Genomic DNA, 6,000 nt, shown 5'->3' with positions numbered 1-6,000 from the left:
TGCTTGATTAGCATAAATGCATAATGATGATTTACAAATTATTTTATTCTACATGCTTGATTAGCATGCTTCATCAGAGTTTTATGTTTTCTACTAAAATTTGTAGTTTTTTTCCTAAGCAAAAAAAATTTCCCACCTATTATTAAACAATATAAAAAGAAAAAAAAATGAATTTCATGGTATTAAGTAGTGTTCCATTAAATTCAGTTTGGGCTTGGTTTCCAATGGACCACTTTCGCTCGGAAAAAGCTTCACACCTTTGAGAGTATCTTTGAGTAGAAGAAAGAGCACAAAAAGATCAGCCAAGAAACGCGTGGATGATTAGGACGAATCAAGGGGCATCATTTTGTTTCAGTCATTGTTCCCTATCGAGTCCACCAAAAAGGAGAAGAAAAAGGAGGGTGCAATGAAAGAGTTCATACAATCGTCATCAAAAAAATGAAAGATTTCATAAAAGGCAGCATGCCTTGATTTGTGGCCCCTTCTAAGGGTGCAAGGGATGATCGCTTCTGGAAATTGCCAACTTTTTATCTTCTCATTACATGCCTCTCTCTCTCTCTCTCTCTCTCTCTCTCTCTCTATCTATATATATATATATATATTAGAGAGAGAGAGAGAGTAGCTTACTGCTGTTTACAGAGTTTTTAATGGGTTTTTACTATGTTTTTTTTATTTGACGTGTTCTGCATGTTTGCTTTTGTAGGAATGAACTCTTGTATCATTTGATCCCGATGCACAGGTAGGTTTTTATAAAGTTAGATGGTGTAAAAATTTTATAAAATATCATAGAGAGAGAGCGAGTAGCTTACTGCTGTTTACAGAGTTTTTGATGGGTTTTTACTATGTTTTTTTTTATTTGATGTGTTCTGCATGTTTGTTTTTATAGGAATGAACTCTGCACAGGTAGGTGTAAAAATTTTATAAAATATCATAGAGAGAGAGAGAGTAGCTTAATGCTGTTTACAGAGTTTTTGATGGGTTTTTACTATGTTTTTTTTTTATTTGATGTGTTCTGCATGTTTGCTTTTATAGGAATGAACTCTTGTATCATTTGATCCCGATGCACAGGTAGGTTTTTATAAAGTTAGATGGTGTAAAATTTTTATAAAATATCATAAATATTTAAGTCTTAAAAAATAATATTTTTTTTTATAAAAAACACATCCAAATATCATTTCCTAATAAATAGACCATAAAGAACGCATCTGTATGATCAGATTTGAGAAAAACAACTCTAAAACTTCCATTCACTTGTGGTAGGCTACCATACGCAGCTACTCTCTCTCTCTCTCTCTCTCTCTATATATATATATATATATATATATATATATATGTGTGTGTGTGTGTGTGTGTGTGAAATTGGTGGCTTAGTTTTCATGTGCCCCATGTGCACCAAGGTCAAAAAGATCTCTCTCACACAATCTAACCTTATGAACGTCTTAACCTTGTTTGCTTGAAATTATACTGTATTATGTTCTTTATTAAATAAAATTAAGTGTTTTTAAGTCATGAAAAAATTGGAACATTATGGGTCATTTATTTTTTATGTATAATGGTATGATCCAAAAGCTTGCCTTTTGTTAAGGAAACCATGTAGATCACATCAGCTATTTTGGTCATTCAATTATTCGGTTTACGATGCCTGAACACCAAAACTTAGAGGACATCTGCCAACTTCTGTCTGGGTGTGTATGTGTAGTGATGCAAATGTACTAATGTGGTCTTTTAGGTTTATTTTATTTTATTTTAAATTCTGACCATACAGATGTGATTTACGTACTGGATTTTGTAGGGATCTGCTCTTGGAGCGTTTGATTCTGATATATGAATGAATTTTTATAAGGTTCAAAAAATCAATGGTCTAAAAATCTTTGTACATTTTTTTATGCTCCAATTAAATTTCATTTTTTTCATCAAAAACACATGATCCGAGTGTCGGTTCCTAGTAAATCGAAACGCCGAACACATTTATGAGGTTGGAATTGCAAAAAAAAACAGTGAAAAAGTAAAAAAAAACTCATAGAATGTTTGCATATATATATATATATATATATATATATATATATATATATATATATATAGAGAGAGAGAGAGAGAGAGAGAGAGAGAGAGAGAGAGAGGCGTTGTAAATATACCATCGGACACGCATGGACTGTTAATCCACAAGCAATGCAGATCAAGGAACCTGCCACTTACTTTCAGATTCCACAATTTGAATATGAAGCACCATCTCTTTCTCAATTAAACAGATCAGGGTCCACTTAATTGGACCCACGATACTATTCACAACCATCAAGTTGTTTACACACAACCCAACAGGTAGTTAGAACCACGCAGTCACATAAGATGGTGGTGATCCATTGGACCCATTGGACAGCAAACCAGCTGAGTAAGATTTATTAGATCTAAATCTTACATGTAAAAGGATTTCAATGGGGTTGGGTCTTTGTTGGATTAGATATTTTTTAATATTAACCCACTTAAGATGCGAAAAACCCATTGAACCAGGGTAATTGGATCCTTTTCTTTTCGGCAACGTAAAAAAAAACTGTTCTCTGATATTTATTTCATTCTCCCGTTGTTGGGATTTTCTATGAGCAAAAGAAAATCCTGCGATAAATTAGAAATTTTTGTTTCCCTCAGAAAAATGTTTAGAAAATATCACACACATAATATTTTTACGTATCATAATATTTAAAAATAAAAAAATTGAAGATAGTACTTAGAGATGTAAAAGTTAAAAAAAAAGGTCATTAAAAAGCAACATTTTAGATATAAGTCATTTTCTGGGTATTATATCTGCATCTAAAATAACTGCAATAAAAATATAAAATCATCCCATGCCCTTGAACCTAATCAGCTTCGGATTAAACAAAAAGGGCACATGTTGGTCCTTTGTTAATCTTAATTACTTTAGAGAGAGAAGCAGACAAAAGGTTGATCTTTTTTTGTGGGCCCACAATGGTTCAGTTTGAACGTCATCAAGTCCACGCCAGGCGACCGTTATGACTCCCCCCCCCCCACCACCACCACCACCACCACCACACACACACACACAAAAAGTGACGAACCTCAACCCCAACTCCGTTACCAAAAACTAAAAACAAGGGACTACATACCAAATAAAAAATTAATTAAATAATAAATAAATAAATAAAACTCCAGTGAACCCCAAACCCTAACCCTAATTTGCCGAACCTGACCACCAAAAAGGACTTGGGGAAAAGGCAAAGGGGGTGACGTTGGAGATGCAGTCATAGAGCATTTTTGCCCTTTCCTTCCTCCACACACGCACTGTCCCTGTCCTAGTCAACGGAGGAGACAAGAAGGACTGCAACCCTTTGGCCTTATGATCTCTAACTTTTTCAACCCCAACTCCTCATATATATATATATATAAAGAAAAACACTTGGGGGTATCATTAGTGGTGCTAAACAAAGGCTTTATTGGATTAATCACCATGTTTAGGTCACATTAATGCTGAGGGGATTATCATAAGGGTTTGGTGGCGAAGATCGAGGGTGTGTTTTTCTCCTTTGTATTTGTAATGATTAAGCCCAGCAGCAGCCAATGGGATGGCCAAGCAAGGCAGACAGTGGCAGAGCTTCACTAGACATGCGGGCAGACATCCACCTGCAAAGTTCCCACCCCTTCCGTACACCTCGACCACAGTCCCTGGATGGACCCCCTGCGAGCCCAGCCGCACTGGGCCCGGCCCACGAGGTGGATTCAGGGCACCTGGTTCCGTTTCTTTATTGGTTTTGCTTGCTTTTTCCATTCTTTTTATTTACTTAATACGTTCTTGAAGAGCATTGACGAAGTTGGCCATGTCCCTTTTTCTTTTCTTTTTTAGTCCAACATAGATGTAGCTTAAGCCTCTAGCAATCTCAAGTTCCAAGCAAGCTTGCTTGAGCATTGAGACAGAAGTCACAAGTGAGGAACAATGGGACTGGGTCTGTTCATGCTGGCAGATGACTGGTTGGGTTGGCGTGGCTTTGTTGAGATTGGTGTTACTGCCATACTGTTGATCTTTGTCTCAAATATGACTTAAACCTAGGGGTGTCAACGGGTGTCCAGACCCAGGTTTAATCAAGTCTACTATATGAAAAACCATACCCAGACCTGATAAAAACTACATGAAACATAATACTGGGTAAAACCATATTTTTTATTATTTTTACATTGAAAAATTATGAGTCTTAATTGGAACTTGGGTCGGGTATAAAAATTCACAAACTATACCCAGGCCCATGTATTAATCGGACCTTCGGGTCCAGACCTTGGTCTTAATTGGGTCTTCTTATTTATCACCATACCAGAACCCTATAGAGTTTGGTTTGAGTCGGAGTCCAGTAAACCTGTTGACACCCCTATACTTAAACCCCCTTTCATAAGTCTATATGCGATGGATGGTGGTCGATTAGAAGAGAACCTACAAGACCAAATAGTGGGGGTCGTATTTGGTTCTTTAAGCCCAATATTGGTTAATGGTCCTACAAGTCAGAGGGTACCTATGGAGTGTTTTTTCTCTCTCTCTCTTAGATTAAAAAAAAAACAAAAAACACCCAACAGACAGAAAGTTGAGATCCCAATTCTCTCTCCCTCTGGGGTTTGTGAGGGAGAAGACAAGGTCCTCGTAAGGCTCAACATCTCCCCCCCCCCCCCCCCCCCCCAAATCCTTGCTTCAGCCTCAGCCCAACCGACATCTAAAAATCAATGCCTATCATTCTTGGGGCACCGTGCTATAGAGAGAGAGAGAGAGAGAGAGCACCAAACCCTAAGGCCTGGGCCACAAAAGCCACCCTGTTCCCACGTGCCATCTAACCAACAAAATAAAGTGCTCTCTTCATCTCTCTCTAATTTCTCAATGCAACAAAAAGTTCTCTCTCTCTTCCATTAAACTACTGGTCTGTAAATTCTCTCTCTAAAAGTGTTTCTCTCATATTTCTTATTGTAACCAAAAACTAGTTTGTAAATTCTCTCTCTAACTAAAAGCGTCTCTCTCTCATATTTCTCATTGTAACCAAAAACTTAACTAAAAGCTCTCTTGTTTGGAGGTTTGTAAACTTTTGAAATCTTGTTCCTCATAAGGGGGATCGCGTGGTTTGGCGCCAACGGCCACCAGATTTGTCTGACTGACCTTCTTTTGAAGGAAAGGGGCCTTAATTCCCCTAATTCTGTTCTCTCTCTCTCTAAAAGCGTCTCTCATATTTCTCAGTCTAACTAAAAGCTCTCTTAAGTCACCCTTTCGTTAAACTACTAGTTTGTAAATTCTCTCGTGAAACTACTGGTTTGTAAATTATCTCTATCACATTAAGCTGCTAGTCTGTAAATTTCCCCTCTCTCTCTCTCTCTCTCTCTCTCTCTATATATATATATATATATATATATATATATATGTGTGTGTATGCTGTCCCCACTAACAAACTCTACCGCCCGAAAGAGAATCACATCCCCCTACCTCGCACGTGCCGGACAAAACTGTTTTCGCACTCCGTTCTACTCTCCATCAAATCAAACACGCCACACGTTACTTTTCGGAAATGACAGTCCTGTTCAGGGGAAATCAGACCTAAAGAACAAGGCAAAAAGGGTACTAATTGGAATCTTGCAGCTTGAGGGTAAAATTCGTTAAGGCAAAAAAAAAAAACCGCTGATATTTTGGCCAACGACGCACGCTCGAACCAGAACCGGATAACGACGGACACGTCACAAAAAAAAAGATGCAGACGGACTGGACTCTCCAACCCCAAAGCAAGAAAATGCCTTCCGAACCCTGAACTGCGGGAATGTTAAACGGATTGGATTCGGGTCGCCTATACTCGGATTTTTGTTTTCTATCAACGTAAATTACACACAAATTACGTCGATTAATAGAACTCACGTAATTTTGAGATTCTCAAAGCTCAAATCTATTTTTTTGTATTTAATTTCAAGACTTAAAATCTGCTGATGTTCCCTCTGCATGTGTGTGGATGAATATCCATATCGAGAAAAGTG

This window comes from Nuphar pumila, chromosome 7 (genome assembly GCF_984573655.1).
Source record: "Nuphar pumila chromosome 7, dmNupPumi1.hap1.1, whole genome shotgun sequence".
In the NCBI taxonomy this organism is placed as follows: domain Eukaryota; kingdom Viridiplantae; phylum Streptophyta; class Magnoliopsida; order Nymphaeales; family Nymphaeaceae; genus Nuphar; species Nuphar pumila.
The sequence above is the reverse complement of the archived record's forward strand: the minus strand, read 5'-3'. Positions refer to the sequence as shown.